The following is a 16,825-nucleotide window of genomic DNA, read 5'->3' on the forward strand; positions in this document are numbered from 1 at the left end:
ATACCTTACCACAACCCTGAGAGAACCTTCTTTTTCAAGAACTCATCCATCAACGGCCAGAAGATGGTTGTATTTTTGAGCTTTGAGGTTCTACTTTTTCTCTTCTAAGCTTTTTATGCTGCAAGAACCCTTTGGAATGATTTGCAATAGCATTCTCCACTCATTCATAATTTATAATGAAAATCTCTTTGCAACAAGGTATTGGGCTAGATTTAAAGACAGAGGAGAAACGGTTCATTCACACAGCCTGCACTTGTTGTGCACACACTCTGTGGCTAAGAACTAGGAGTAGAGTCGGGAGCAGAAGAAGACACTGTTCCTGCCCTCTCGGAGTTGAGTCTAGTAGAGGAGACACTCATGAACCCAAAAGTCACACATGTAAATAGTAGTGTTTGATACGTAAAATAGAGGAATCTCCTCTGAAGAAGTGGTACTTAGGGAGAGACTGAAGGATGAGGAGAGATTAGCTCCGGAAGGAGCGGGGTGCAGAACTGCATTGCAGGTAGAGGCGGCAGCTGGTGCTGATGCTCTGCAGTGAGGACAGCACAGCATAATTGAGAGAGCCTACTGGCCATGCGCTGGAGCCCAAGAACAGGAGGGAACTCAGGGTAAGATGAATCAGGGCGGGGGTGGAGGGAGGTGGGGGCCAGACCATGTAGGACCTTATTACTCCTTTAAGGATTTGGGGTTTGATCCTAAGAACTGTGGGAAATCACTGAAGGGTTTTAAGCAGGAAGGGTGAAAGAAGACACTTGTGGTTTGGAACGACCACTCAGCGCCACTGGAGTGGGATGGGAGCAGGATCAGTTAGGGCACCGCTGCATCCCGGTGAAAGGTGACAGCATCTCCAGTGGACATTATGGAGAAGCGAGCAGTGAGCGGATTCTGCAGACATGAAAAAGGCAGAATCAATAGAACTCAGCATTTATTAAATATGGTGTGGGGAAGGGGTGTCAGCATGACCCCTAGGTTTCTAGCTTGCTCAGTAGGGTGAATGGTGGTACCAGTCACTCAGACAGGAAACTGGGAGAAAATAAGGTTTGAGGGGAAAGATGAGTTTTACCTTGGACGTGTTGAGTTTGACCTGTTATGTGGTGTCATAAGGCAGGCTCGTGTTGTATAATCTTTAAAAAAAAATGGATTTTAGAAAGGTCAAGATGGTCAGAGGTAGAGTGCTCCAGTTGTTTCATGTTGCATAACAGACACCTGGGGAGGGGAGAGGGCATAGCTCCGTAGTAGAGCATGTGCTTAGCATGCACAAGGTCCTGGGTTCAATCCCCAGTCCCTCCATTATATAAATAAATAAATAAACAAATAAACCTAATTACCCCCACCACCAAATAACAGACACCCAACAGTCATGGTTTAAAACAAGTTTATTTTGCTCATGCATCTGCAGCTTTGGTAGGGCTTGGTGTGGCTAGATTGTCTCCGCTCTACTTGCGTCGGCAGGGGTGGCCTGAAGGCTAGGGGCTGGAATCACCAGAAAGCTTGCTCGCTCCTATGTACGGCAGTTGATACTGGCTGTCGGTGGGAACCTTAGCTGTGGCTGTGGCCGGAACACCTACACATGGCCTTTTCATGTGGCTGCCGGGCTTCTTCAGAGCTTGGCTGGCTGGGTTCCACTGAGTGTCCCAAAGGTAGAGTGAGAGCCAGGCAGGGGTCCTACCGCCTTTCACGCCCTCGCCTTGGAAGTCTTCAGCCTCACTCCTGCTTTCCACTGCATTCTGTTCATTGGATGTGAGTCACTGGGCCAGGCTGTGGGCTCACAGGTCATGGGGAGAGGAATTAGATCCACCTTTTTGATAGAAGGAGTGTTGAAGAATTTGCCAACCGTGTTTTAAAACCACCACTTGGGTGGAAAGTGAAGAGAAGAAAGCAAAGAGGCTTCTAGCTGGAGGGAACAGATTGAAGCAGGAAAGTAGAAACTGGATTCAAAACAGAAATGCTATTGACTAAATTAGAAAATGCATGGTCATGAGCAGGGGGGGAATGCCGGTTAAAAGAAGGTTTGGCACCAAATTACGGCAGAGCCCAGACTTCCTAAAATCCATTGTTTTGAACCCTGAAGCAAGCTGTCAGAGAAGACCACATGTTCAGATTTATTAAATAAAGATCAGAGGTAGAGGTATGAGTTCAATGTCTCGCAGGGGTTAGGGAGAATTCTACTTGATGATAAAATGATTCATGCCAGTTTTCTGGTTCTAATCTACAAATTTTGGATCGTGTGTCTCCAGATGTAAACTGCAGACCTGTTCAAATCTCTTCATTTGGACTTTGTGGTTTGTCTTGTGCCAGTTGGAAAAATGAGCCAAAAAAAAAAAAATGCCTGGGTGGTTCCATCGGAGGGTGGGGTGGGTCTCCTTTATCTGTTAGTGGGTAAACTGCAGGCATCCTGGTCTTTCTGTTCCTAGTTATAGCTTCAATTTCCTCCCATCTCACTCTCGGGCTTCCTCCAAAAGATGTGCTTCAAGACGAGTGTAGTAGGTTGAATAACATCCCCTACTCCAAGTTCCTGTCCACCTGAAACCTGAGAATGTCACTTTATTTGGAAATAGGGTCTTGGTGGATGTAATGAGTGAAGGCTCTTGAGATGAAATCATCTTGAGTTTAGAGTGGTCCCCAAGTCCAGTGATGTCCCTGTATGAAAAGGAGAGAGGACACAGGGACAGAGGGAAGAAGGCCTTGTGAACATGCAGGAGCAGAGATTAGAGTTACCCACCTACAAACCAAAGGTCACCAGGAGCCACCAGAAGCTAGAAGAGGCAAGGAAGGGGACTGCCCTGGAGACTTCAGAGGGAACACGACCCTGTCAACACCATGATCTCAGACTTCTGGCCATCAGGACTGAGAGAATAAATTTCAGTGTTTTTTTTTTAAAGCCACCCCATTTGTGGTGATTTGCAATGGCAACTCTAGGAAACTAATATGCTGAATTAGAGGCATAGAAAATATTGGTGTTAGTTTGCCAAATGCCAAATATCTTTGAACCTATTCAAAACTGTGTATCATTTTAATCACTTCGGCCTTCAGGGAATCAAAGTCTAGCCTATTTCTCTTTTTTTTTAACTTTTATTTTTTTATTGAGTTATAGTCATTTTACAATGTTGTGTCAATTTCCAGTGTAAAGCACAATTTTTCAGTTATACATGAACATACATATATTCATTGTCACATTCTTTTCTCTGTGAGCTACCACAAGATCTTGTATATATTTCCCTGTGCTATACAGTATGATCTTGTTTATCTATTCTGCATATGCCTGTCAGTATCTACATATTTCAAACTCCCAGTAGCCTATTTCTTAACGTAATGGCTAGGTAGTGGGAGATGGGAAGCAAAAGTAATCGGCTCCCCCACAGTACCCCCATATAAGCCTGGCTGGCTCTTTGACCTGCAGCGGAAGATGCTCACAACAAGGGGAAATGGAACAGTGAAGACTCACAGGTGTAACCTGATGCCTAAGAGTTCATTCAGTGCAGGAGGAGCTGCTGTTGTGTACAAAGGAGGAAACCCGGTTCTTTGTCTCTGTTCTGGTAAATAGAGAAGAAAGCAGGCCTTCCTATGGCAACAGGGGATTGCTAATGAAGTAAAGGAGACAGGAAGGATGTCCCAGTGGAGAAGGAAGTGTGTCAAAAACAGATTGTGCACGTAATTACTTTCTCAGACCTTCTTCACATTATCAGTGGGACTGGTGTTTTGATGAAAAAACTTAATTAAAACTTAATTTTTTGTAAGTGGAAAATATTCAGCGTGGTTACAGGAGGATTGAAATCAGGACACTGTGTAATTTTAATTGCCTTCAAGAGATGCGCTTCACGGAGATGAGGATGGGGGAAAAGAAGGCGTGGGGACAAAATCTGAGGTGCGTGGCCGTGTTGAATCTCCAGCAGGTGTTGGTGGCTGTGTGCTTGGGTGGAGTTTCCCCCTCTCTCTGGGTGATGCGATGCACACTCAGGTCCCATCGCTGGCACATCAGCCCAGAGTAAGGGAGGCAGTGGGTCTGTCCCAGAGTGTACCGGTCAGACCACCCTTGGGTTTACACATTGTAGGCAAAATGTTGATTTTTTTTAAAAAAGAAAGCTTGTTCCCTCCAAAAAGGGAAACTTGGATGTTGAGGAGGTTAAGCATCCCAGGAGGCAGGAGGTTTTAAATGCTGATCGCTGAATCAGGTCTATCAGAATCATCTGGTTCTGGTTCATTAAATCTGTTTGAGAACCTGTGTATTGCTATTTTTAAAATATACCTTCCCAGGGGGCTCTGGGAGTCAGGTGTGGGAACCGCAGGTTTGTAATAAAAGGAGTAGGGACTTGAAAACAAGTAAATGTGGGCCATGCCCTTTACTTCTTGTGTAGAGTCAAGCTGATTGCTCCTCTTCCTCCATCAAATTGGGATAATAAGCTTACCTGATGGCTTTTTTGTGATAATCAAAGATCACATCAGTCAAGTGACTGAGACATAGAAAGTGATCCCCTAATGATAAGCCTGTATGGGAAGAATTGAGTTAAGCTGCCTGTGAAATTGGGAGAGATAAGGCAGCTTTCTTCAAATATTTAAAGGGCAGCTGTGCGGAAGAGGTAACAAACTTCTTGTGGCCGTTAGAGGTCGGACTCAGCCCCAGCGGGTAGAAGTCAGAGGGAGATAAATTTCCGTGCAGGAGAAAGTGGAACTTCCTGGCCAAGGGCCCAGCGATGATGTGGGCTTCCTTCCGAGGGCAGCCCCTTCCTGATCGCTGGAGCCATCCCAGCAGCTGCCTAGCGGAGCGGCTGCCGGGTGACCGCGTGGGTCCGCTCTGTAGCAGGGTTTCTGGCTTCCAGGGGAACAGTGGCCGGCATACCATTGTTTTGTAAACTGTCAACATTTGTTTGAAGGAAGTTTGAGCAGAAAGCCTGCACAAATAAGACGTATATGAGTGCGATGCCCTTCCCGGAGTTCTCTGCCAGGGACGTTGTTATCAGCCTTTCCACGTGCCTTTCAGAAAGCAGTGGGAGCATAGTCAGCTTTCTCTGATGGTGGAGAGCTCTACCGGCCTTTGGCGGGTGGGGACTAGAGCTGTAAAATGTCCTGAAAAGTGCAGGACAGCCCCAGACAATGGGAAAGGACCCCACCCCAAATGCCAGCAGTGTGCTATGTGAAACCTGCACCTTGTTGAAGCCCAATTGGTGCCCCTGAATCAGCCCCTGAGGGTTCTTATTGGAGCACAGTTTGGAAGCCTCCCCCTGTAGGATGGGCTGCTGGGTTACAGGGCTGCTGGGCTGTCCATCCCGGCACTCCCTGGGACCACAGGTTTGGAGCCAAGCCTAGGGAAGAAGGTGGACTGAGCCTTGCATTAAGCAGAGCGTAAAGAGAGCAGTGGGACGTGAAGACAGTTTACCTCCTTTTCACTGGTGACCATATTTGCATGAAGGCTGACCTGCTTTTGAGAAGCACAGTTAACTGTTTTCCCAGGCTCCTTCTCTTATTATCAGTGAGACGTTGGGGGACCGTTTGATGAGGGCGAGGGGAGTAGTTTGTGTTCACGGACTTTGATCTCCCTGCATGGTGCTAACCAGGCTGTGCAGGGAATCCGATGTCTTGGCATCAGGCTCTAGCCAACTGACACGAAAGCAATTTGTAATTAATTTCATCCCACCAAACTCAAGTTTCCAAATCTTTCCTTTCTAAATAGGCGCTCCTTCTGCCTGCCTTATTTTATTTCTTTATTTTTGTCGCTGTAACCAGCTGTCACACTGTTTGCTCCGACTGCTGTTTTCCCAGTAAATGGGGAAGACCCCACACCCCTTCCCCGTGGGTGCTCCCCCGCGAGGCTGGGGCCTCAAGGGAACCTTGATGAGTTACAAGGGCATAACCATGTTACCAAGCAGCACACTAAGAAAAGCACTTCTCAGGGGTGCCCTGCCAGCCTGGGAGAGGTGAGGCAGCCCATGGTAGTGGGTGGAAAGCAAGGCCCTGAGCAAATCTAGCTGTCTGTATGCAGGTGATGAGAGCGAAGTAAACATCACCGTGGCCTGGTTCGCTAGCAGCCTTCATTGTTGGCTCTCTGGGAAGCCAGTAAACAAGGCAGAAAAATGAACTGTTCCCTTCTGAGTGCAGGGGCCCCTCTCACCCACACAGTCCTCCTGGCTATCACTGAGTCACACCCCCAGCTTTCTGGAACCGGAATGATTGTCTCCAGTTAGCTCAGGCCTTGCAGCGATGCCAGATCCAACCTCTGACTCTGTCTGAACAGCAGGGCATTCTGTTCTCCCCGGCCTGGCTTAGCTCTGCGGAGCAGAACAGGGGCCCAGGCAGACCACAGGGCATGTTCTTCCTAGCCTCCTCTAAAACCTTCAGGGCTTGTCACCTGAATCAAAAACCCTCCAGCACTAAAGAGCATCTTAAAGTTCAGCTTATTCAACCTCCCACCCAGCCTATGATCTTCCAGAACTCACCACCCACATTGCAGACTAGTCATACTATATGAGGATGCCCAATGCAATTGTCTCGTTTTCGGAGAAATGACTTATCCCCAGGGTATCAGAAAGCCCAGGCTAGTGAGCTGGGCTGCGATGGAGGTTCTTTCTGGTTTCCAACCTTAATTACTAGTGGCTTGGATTCTTTAGGTTTATGACAGGCTTTCTGACTACCAGCTATGGTGCACTACATGCCGTTTTTTGAATATAACATGAAGCTCTGACCCACTTTCAACAGCACAGCAGCAAATGCCCCACAAGTGGCAATTTCCCCTTCTAATGTTAGCTGTTTGGATCATCGCATCTCCTGAGATGGCTGGGGACCACTTTATCTTCATTCTCTGGCTTTCGTGCTATTTTCTGATGTTGTCATTTCCTACCTGGGTGCAGCCCTCTGCCATGCTGGGACCGCAGCTCAGTGCCTGTGAGGAGATGAAGTTCCACTGGGGAAGTGGCCTAGAACAATCGCCCTTGGGCTTGGCTGCACAGCAGAATCACCTGGGGACCTTCACGGAAACGCTGATGCTTGGGTCCTGCTCCGGAAAGTCTGAGATAGTGTCTGGGGTGCAGCCTGGGTTTGGGGAATGTTATCATCTCTGTGAATAATTCCAGTGTGCAGGCAGGCTTGAGGACCTGTGACTGGAGGGACTTGGCATCAAAGACGGCAGAACAAATGGTGGTGGCAGAGTAGGGGGAGTGGGAGGGTAAAAATGGACTCGGGAGATGTCAGAACATTTTCACCCAAGAGGTCTAATTAAGTGGCAGGAAAAGTTTCCGGGGAATGTCTACTTGTTAGGTTGATGAGTCTAGAGAGACAGGATGTGGCTGCTAAGGGTCAGATTGACGGCAAGGACCAGGCAGATTGACAGTTCTCTAGCAAGATGCAATCTGCAGTGCCAGCAGGAAAAGGTCAGAGAGGAACGAGGACAAAGGGCCAGTGGTGTGGGCTGTGTCCACAAGCTGGGGCCAAAGGAAAAGGCAGCAGCTTATTTGTTATGCTCGCGTGGGACTGGCCACTCCGAGGGACAGCAGGGCGGACTCCAGAGCCTGCCTTCTGGCCAGGTGATAGGGCTCTACATCCTCCAGAAACATGACGACTGGAGCTCTCAAGTCGACCAAGACTGAAAGGGTCAGAGACCGATGGACTTGGAACCAGGGGAGCCCCAGACCGATCTTAGTCTGTTGTAATGATCCAGGACCCCCTGGAAAGGCGGAGATGTTCTTGGTTGTGTCTTCTTGTGGAAGTAATTTCCTCTCCCAAACCAGGCTGATAACACCCTTCAGCACTCATATAAAAAGTGCTGAATTAGGTAATGTCTCCAAAGATCTTTCTGGATTCCTTAGAAGAAAGAACACTATGCACTGGCAGCAAAGAAAAAGTGATTTAACTAAGCACTGCCCCGTGGCATTGTCTTCACCTGGAAGTGGACCCCTAGTCACTAAAAGCAAAGGATTTTGAGAAGACTGAGTATTTGGCCAGTGGAAGGAGGGATGTGGCTCAGGATTTGCAGCACTAGAAGTTGGAGAACCTTTCAGTTCCCAGGTGTGTAGGTTTGTTACCCACTTGGAACTGGGGAAAGTCTCCCCTGTAGGAAACCTTGCTTCTTGTCCCTTAGCAGCACAGGTGGTCTGTGTGGGTGTACAACTTCCCCTCGTCCTGGGAGAGGCCAGGTTTCCTTTGCCACGATGATGTGGATGTGTGCCGCTGAGCCAGGGTGCCTCCTGTTCTGTGGCTGATGAATGACAAAGGATTTTTTCTGAACCCCTTGGGAAGAATTTGAACTTTGTCCTTGAGACAGTGGGGAGCTACCGGAGGTGTTTGGCCAGGCGGGCAACATGCTGAAAGAAATATTTTAGGAATATGCACTTGGCAGTCGTGTGTAGGTGGGGGAATAATAATACTTAAATGCTGGCTTGTTGTGAAGGGTAAATGAAATGATGTAAGGGAGTGTGAAGAGGCAGGACTTGCCCTCCTTCAGCCATCCTGTTCCCTTCTCTGAGGTCTGGTGCCTCCCCCGGGACACAATATTCTCTTGGCCAGTGTATTAGTTTGCCAAGGCTGCCGTAGCAAAGTACCACGGACTAAGTGGCTTAAACAACAGAAGTTTATGTTCTGTCACTTCTGGAGGCTGGTAGTCTGAGATCAAGGTGTTGGCACCGTTGGTTCCTTCAAGGGCCATAAGGCAAGGATCTGTGCCAGGTCTTTCCACTTGGCTTGCTAATGGCCGTCTTCTCACTGTCTTCTTTCTGTATGTGTCCAAATCTCCTATTCTTATAAGGACACCAGTCCTATTGGATTAGGGACCATCCTAGTGACCTCATTTTAGTTGAATTGCCTCTATAAAGACTTTGTCCCCAAATATGGTCACATTCCAGGGGCACCAGGGGTTTAGGACATCAACATGGATTTTGGGGAGGGGGGCACAGTTCAGTCCATAAAATTCAGTCTTTTTGGAGACTTTCTCTTTTAGGGCCTTACATTTAGGTAATTACTGGCTCTATGAAGAGGTATTTCAAGACCCAGCCACACCCTCCTCTACCACTATCTGCCCCAAATTATGTTCGTCATCTCTTGGTGCCTGTTATCCCATTACTGGAATGACTTGGTTGAATAAAGCAGTGTTTTAATATAATTTCTGTAAACATGCACTCCATTCACATAAGAGGAATGAAAATAGCAGCCATGAACTCCTGAGTGAATCTGTTCACCTAGTAATGGTCAAGTAGTAACGTGTGATCACTAGCTAGGGACCCTAGCCTGAGCACCAAGGACAGAATGTTGAGAAAATCCTGTAGAACGTTGTGGGAAATGACCAGGGCTCTGGAGCTAGTCTGCCTGGCTTTGAATCCCAGCTCTGCCCCTTTGTCTCTGTGCAACCTTCGGCAAATGATTCAACCTCTCTGATTTTTTCCTTCATCTGAACAATGGGCATAATAGTAGCACCTGCTTATAGGGTTGTTTAGAGGATAAACGAGCTAATCCACACAAAGTGCCTCGTCTGCAGTCGGCTTCCAGCCAGCGTTAGCTGCTCTTACTATTGTTGCCACTGTTATAATGTCTTATGAATCACCGAGCACATCCTTGTTTTCTTCTTTGCCATTAAAACAACCCTGTGGAGTAAGAGGGATTAGTTCTATTTGACAGATAAGGCTCAAAGAGCACGGGGTGAACCATCCCAGGGCGTATGGCAGGGTGCTTAAATTCTCTCTCACTGCTGAGCACGCCTACTGAAGAGAAGAAGAACTCCAGACTGACAGGTTTTTCCCCTGGAAGGTGAGGTCAAAGAATGGGCTACTGTAGGATGGCCTTGGGACAGAACAAGGGTGTTCTGATCCCGAGAAATGATCAAAGAGGCAGTCGTTGAGGGAGAAGGATTTCAAAGAAAAACTGTGCCTTTTGGTCAGTGCGTCACGGGTTGTAACACTGTTCAGGAGGCTGTACCTTGAACCCTTCTTGGCTATTTGATAGTAAAGGTAGTCTTTGAATGCGATGGCTTCCTATATCAGATACGTGGAACTGAGTTGCCTCGGGTTTCCCCATCCTATGCTGGCTCTGCCAGCCGACCCCCATGTAAGGGTTTGGTTTCCAAGGCTCAACATACAGATACAGCCGGTGATATTTATTCTAGGACCCCCAATGAGACTCAGTGCACTGAGCGGAAATGAAGTTCCTCCCTGTTCTCCGAAGTGTGGTCCTTACCAGGGTTCTTATTGCATCCTCAAGCATGGACAACAAAAATAACTGGGGAGAAGTCAGCATCTCTTAGTGATGAGGCAGGGCTGAAGGGTGATGTCACCAATATGACCGTGTATTGCCGACTTGGAATGTTGCAGATGTCTGTAAAGTTGACCAATCTTGCTAATTTCAAAAATTTAAATTCAATTTAAAGTGCTTTATAAAATTATTTTTTTAACCATACAAAGTATGTATAGTTCTTTATGCATGTGTTTTGTACCCACTGGAATATGCGCCAACTAGTGGGTAAGCACTGAGACCGACTTAGCCTTGTACTAGAGAGCTCAATAATGCCTGGGACATAGTTGGTGCTCAGTAATGACAGATGTTCAACTGAATCAAAAGCTTAGGTATAATCTACACCACCTCCCTGGGCAACTGAGAATACCTTTATTATAGCTCAAAGCCCATTGAACTCTGGTACAAGAAGAGAAGTGATTTTCAACAAACCCAGTGTGCTTTAATAAAGGCAGAATTACAGCTCCTTCTTTCTGCCCTCATCATCAAAACAACTTTATAAAACTGGAAGCAAATAGATATATAAAAGAGGCATCAAATGCCAGAGGAGACTACTATTTGGTTTACAAATGATTCCTGTTGTCTAATTACACGTGGCAGAAATGGACGGAGGTGGTGTCAGGTGGAGAAAGACTCAGTTCTGTTGGTGAGTTATTTACCTGGACCACTGTTAGGGGCTGGTTTGTGTTCCCCGGAAATGCATATGTTGAAGCCCACAACCCCGAGTACCTCAGAATGTGACTGTATTTGTAGATAGGGCCTTTAAAGAGGTGATTAAGTTAGGATGAGCCCTAATTCAATCTGACTGGTATCTGTATAAGAAGATGAAATTTGGGCACATAGAGTGACACCAGGGATGTGTGTGCCCAAAGATGAGGTCATGTGATGTCACAGTGAGGAGGTGGCCATCTGTAAGCCAAGGGAAGAGGAGAAGCCTCAGAGGAAACCAAACCTGCCAACACCTTGATCTTGGACTTCCGGTCTCCAGAACTGTGAAAAATGCATTCTGTGGTTTAAGCCACTTTGTGCTACTTTGTCATGGTGGCCCTAGGGAACTGATAAAAACCTATTTTGCAGCATTTGCAGGATCCAAGGATGGCAGCAGGTAAATAAATACAAGAGGAGGTGGTGGTAATAGATGTAGACCTTCCCTTGTTTAGTGGAAGTTTTGTAAGTATCACAGTGGACTGTGAAAGAGTGTGTGTGAATTCTGCTTATTTCTCTCAATTCTGACCCCAGAGCCAATGTTGGAGGAGGCCAGGTAGGATCTTCCGTGCCGGTGCCATGGACTTAGGGAGGCTCAAGGAAGACACTGTGGTGAGGTCATTGCTGAAATATTCCTTTTCCACAAGGTTTCTGCATGTCATTCTGGGCCCTCCCCTGCCCCAACCTTAGCAATTAACAAAACTACGGGATTGCTGAGTGACGATGTCTTCCACAGAGAGTCGTGTTCACGGCCAGTCTTGCTTGAATCGAACTATTTGACCGTATCTACCAACTAGAGTGCTGGGACCGTGAATGAGGAAAAGCGTGAGCTCTTTCTTCCACTGTACGCGCTGCTTCTGTTTTCTTTGTTTGCCTCTCGTTCTTAAGTTCTGTGGGAAGCCCAGGGGGAGTAAGCGATCCTACCCAGGGTATTTGACTTCAAATGGTTCCATCTCTTTTGTTCTTCTTCTCATCTCTTCCACTGTGTTTTTATAGTATCCTCAAGGGCAAGGCTAATAGCAGAGCAGAATGCTGCTGTGAACTTTGAGTGATGTGAAATTTCAAGAATCAAAACTTTGCCTAGGATATAGCCCGTAATTGGCACTTGTATGCGCTTGACATTGTTCATTTACATTAACCAGCATACAATGCCTAATTAGTGCAGCAGAAAGCGGGGGGGGGGGGGGGGGGGATTGCTTTTCTGTTACTCAGAAGGAAGGGTTGGATTTATTTCAACTTGTTTCTTAGGTAAATACCTTTGATGGACTTTCTGGAGTGTGAAAGGCATGGACCCTGGTCCGCCTCCAGTCCCTGCAGTGTGGTCTGGAAGGATGCTTCAGAATAGACATAAGTCCGGATTACTTTGCAAAATGAAGTGGGAAGAATTTAATGAGTTCTGGGGAGTGGAGAGATGAGGGGCAACATATGATGAGAATGTGGGTCTGGGCAGCATGATGTCTGGAGCAGGGGACTGAGGAGCTCGGACAGGAGATCGTCCCTAAGGTGGGGGACAGGACAGCAGGACAGTAATGCTTAATTATTACCGAGCTTTGCTGGTTTCTAACTTCTGTCCACCACCCTCCCCAAAACCTTCACAAAAGCCTACTGTACATATGAGGGACTTATTTCTGGGAAATTAGAACTCAGATGGTTTCTATATTAGTTTGAGGCGGCAAAAGAGAATGACTATAGGAGCTGAAATGCAAATAACATTCAGTGGGACCCACAAATCAAAATCGCAGATGACAGAGACAATAAACCTGCCAGGAATCCACAGAACTTGTGAAGAGGGTACCGGACTCCTGCAAGTATGTGAGATTGGTGAGGGTTTCATTTGAGCCATTAAAAATAAATGCATGAATCATAATGCCTAGAAAACTGGAGATCTTGGGGGAAGCCCAGGTGAGGGACACTTGGATTTAAGCAAAACTGCAGTTGTAGAAACTTTCAAATCCCTAGCACAGGGAAATATATACAAGATCTTGTGGTAGCTCACAGTGAAAGAAAAACGTGACAATGAATATATGTATGTTCATGTATAACTGAAAAATTGTGCTCTACACTGGAATTTGACACCACATTGTAAAATGATTATAACTCAATAAAAAATATAAAAAAAGAAAAGAAAATAGGGGAAGAGAAAGTTTCTGCTCAAGGACCAGTTGAGACATGGGCTATTACTCTTTTCTGGGTTGGGTGGCGGGTGGCAGGAGGAACGGGTGAAAAGCAGGAGGTAAATGTGATGAAAACATTCAATGTGTTGGTGGTTGGTCACCTAAGAAAGTTTTAGGGAAAAAAAAAGACCTGTTCTAGCCAGGAAGCTGATTTATTAAACCTGTCCTCTCCTACCCCTCCTTGTTTCCAGCCTGCCTTTTCATTTGTAGCATTTTGTATTCTTTTATGCAAAGAAACTTTCTTAGGAGAATACAGGACAGCCCAGGAGAGGGTAGGCGTTATCTGCCTGTGGGCACAGGGTTTCAGAACTCTGTGGCTCTGTGGTCGTAAAAAAGAAAACTAAATCTTTGATTTGCAGGTTGTTTGTTGTACTCATTGTATCAAGTAAAACTCAGATGGAATATTTCATTCCGGCTGCTCTCAGGATGTTCCCTGCAGCCCCCTGGCTGACCAGCCCTGGGGGAGGGCACAGGGAAAAGAGGGAGGAGAGAACAGGACCTGGAATTCATGGTTAGAGACTGTCTGCGTCCGGCACCTGGAGTGAATCAGCCCCTCCCTCAAATCCGCAGCACAACCCTTAGATATAAAGATATGTTCCCTTTTATAGATGAGGAGATTGAACCTCAGAAAGACTGAGCAAGTAGCCCATAGTTATGAAACAGCATGATGCGGTTCTGGGATCCAAAACAGAATTGCCATATATCACTCAAATGTGGAACCTTAAAAAAACACACAAATGAACTTATTTACAAAACGGACTCACACACAGAAAACACACTTATGGTTATGGGGGATGGGGGAAGGGGATGGGAAGGGATAAACTGGGAGTTCGAGGTTTGCAGATAGGAACTACTATATATAAAATAGCTTAACAACAAGGTTCTACTGTATAGCACAGGGAACTATATTCAATATCTTAGTACCCTATAACAAAAAAGAATATGAAAAGGACTGTATGTATGTATATGTACGACTGAAGCATTGTGCTATACACCAGAAATTGACGGAACATTGAAAACTGAGTATACTTCAATTAAAAAAAAGGTTCCTTTGCCAGAAGTGGGATGTTTCCCGACTTAACCCTGCCCTCTCTTCTTCCCTTCCTTTTTCCCCTTTTTATCTATCTTGAAATGAATGGTGATAACTCAAGTCGTAGAGATACATTTTGAATAAATAATGATGTAAATTTGTAACTATTTTTTATTCTAGAATCTTAACAAATGTAACATGTTTGAAGTTATTTTCCATCAGGCCTGATAAGGTGCTGGATGACCCTGATTGTTGTCATGTCTTTTCTTTTTTTTTTTCTGAAAATAAATTTTCTGTTTTTTCTTTCTTTCTCTTTTTTAATTGAAGTGTAGTTGAATTACAATGTTGTGTTAGTTTTAGGTATATAGCCAAGTCATTTATTTTCTATTCATAAATTCAGGGTAGATTTGCAAATGTATGAAGAGAACATGGCGTGAGCAGCCAACTAGGGCTGGGGTGGGACCAGGAAGGTGAGATCTCCTTATAGGTCCACCTCCTCTGTGGGCACCAACATCAGTGGTAGCTCTACTAAAGCTTTGTGAGTTTCGACAAGGAGCTGGGAACCATGCTAGACTTCTTAGAAAAACTCTAAAGAAGCCAGGACCCTCACCTTGGGCTGCTCACCAAGCCTAGAACGGGAGTCCGACTCAGGCAAGGAGGCATCACATCCTGTGTATGTGCTCCAGCCTGGAGATTCAAGGACAGCTTTGGGAGGACATTGACCAGACATGTAGATTGGCTTAAGGAGAACAGCGTGCGAAGAGGAGGAATGAAGCAGTTCAGTGAATCACCGTGAGGAAACACAAAGTGCCGTAGTTTTTTAAAGCCTGTCCTCACCCATGATGCGCAGTATGGTCTCCCTCCACCCCAGCTGCAGGCAGTTATGCTTTACAACAAATAGCTGTGTCTGAGCTCATGATTTGAAAGCATGTTGCTAGGTTTCCTTGAGGGCCCTGCTTTTATTTGTTGTGGTCTCGTGTTTTGTTCTGGCAAAATGTCCCACATGGGTTTTTACAGCTTGCTTAGTGCATGGGCATCTTTCCACCCAAGCAGCATGTTTACAAATGCCAGCCCTTCGTTTTCTGAAAATATTGCTGAAAAGAGCAACTGCACTGGGCTGAGCCGCGTGTGTGAGGAGGCCCGGCAGCCAGCCACCGGCATGGGCTCTCCCTGGTGTCGGGTCTGCTCAGAGTCTCTCCTCGTTTTGCCTGGTCCTCTGGTCCTCTGAAATCCACAGACGGGCCTGTCCTCTGCTGACAGGGTGTTGTTTTGGAAGTTAAAACCCTTTCCAGCAATGCCTGCTATGCTGAGTGTCATGATGCACTGATGTAAATTTGTCACACATTCTAGGAAGCCTCTTTGTATGAACTCCCTGTATTACTGAATTTATCCAAGCTCCTTAGAGGACACAGAGATCCTAGAGTTAATCCACAGTAACTGATTTGAGTGTTTTAACATTTGTGTTTCCTGTGCAGGTTCCTTCAAACCACCCCTCCTTCTAGCCCCATTTTTGAGAGAGACAGACAGACAGACAGACAGACCTTAACATACGTTACTGTTTTTTAACTGATGGTCAGATAATTCCCTTGTCTCTGTTACTTCCATTGTCTCCTGCCTTCAAAACCTTCACTTCTGTTGTAGTTTTCTGTTTCTTTTACTGTATTGCTTATTTTCAAAAACATGTAGATGAGTGGAATTCAAGGGCTTCCAATCATTTGTTATATTTGTGACCCCCTTTCTCTAGGTACTTATTTTCTCAGTGTTAATCCTGAATACAGACTCATAAACTTATATGGAAGAGAGAGTAGGGAATTATGTTCTTCCACACACCGAGGGGCTTCCCAATTCAGGAACTGTCTGAATGGGGAAGATGTCACTGAATGGTGACACTAGCTCGCCGAGTATTACAGAAGCCTGTTTATGACGGACTTCAGAAGCAGACCAAAGGCGGAGGGAGGCCTGAGAAATCGACGGAAACATAGGAGCCACTCTTAAGGTTTGAGGTCAGAAAGGATTGGTAGGAGTGGGTCCATCTCACAATTTGAAAATGCTATCTGATAGCAAAGGAAAAAACCCCACCCTTTTCTGTAGACCTATTGATTCTAGCAGATGTAACACAGATGGTGGGGGCAGCGATCACCCTCCAGACTCCCACTGATCTAGTTCCTTCCTTGTCACATGTTCTCAGTTTGTGGTCAATGTTTTTTTCTACCTAATTTTTGGTGGCAGTTTTCAAGGCCTGGAAGCTGGACTCATTTAATGCTTTTTCATTCATTGTCTATCAGATCATTCTGTGTGTGTGTGTGTGTGTGTTTTGTTTTTTGTTTTTTTTTTTTGCCAGGTACTGTTTTCAATGTTGGGCACTGCTTTCAATTCAGTAATTTAACTTCTTTCAATTCCTCACCAGTCCACTTGCACATTTCAGATGAATGCCACTTTGAAAGAGAGAATTTGTTTTAAATGGAGAGTGTTTATTTATTGGGTGTAGTGGCCTGAAAAGACAGTTCCTGCTGCTTGTTCTTAGAAAGGAAGTGGAGGTGCAGAGGTGTCAAGCAGGTTCAAAGCATCATCTGAAAAACCAAAAGGTGAACCCCAGTACCTTCTCCCTAACTCAGTCCGGGTCCTTTAAGGCACACCCTGCCCCCACTCACCAGGGCTCCTGCCCCAAGATCAACAAGGCTAGTCCCTTGAGGGTCCCCTTCTTGCAAAA

General features: G+C 46.0%; 1 protein-coding gene and 1 long non-coding RNA gene across 8 annotated transcripts in view; both read left to right on the forward strand.

The window, feature by feature from the left end:
* The window catches only part of RGS6 (regulator of G protein signaling 6), a 498,121-nt gene that overhangs the window by 191,313 nt on the left and 289,983 nt on the right, over nucleotides 1-16,825 (forward strand). The gene's annotated exons all lie outside the window — the stretch shown is intronic.
* Nucleotides 11,181-12,516, forward strand: LOC140697149 (uncharacterized). 2 transcript variants are annotated; one of them, XR_012073988.1, is made up of 4 exons: nucleotides 11,181-11,311; nucleotides 11,446-11,523; nucleotides 11,648-11,755; nucleotides 12,160-12,516. It is a non-coding gene; the product is annotated as an uncharacterized lncRNA (long non-coding RNA). The 2 variants fall into 2 exon arrangements; XR_012073987.1 differs by having other exon boundaries at nucleotides 11,446-11,467; nucleotides 11,559-11,755.

The sequence above is a fragment of the Vicugna pacos genome, chromosome 6, assembly GCF_048564905.1.
Source record: "Vicugna pacos chromosome 6, VicPac4, whole genome shotgun sequence".
Lineage (NCBI taxonomy): Eukaryota > Metazoa > Chordata > Mammalia > Artiodactyla > Camelidae > Vicugna > Vicugna pacos.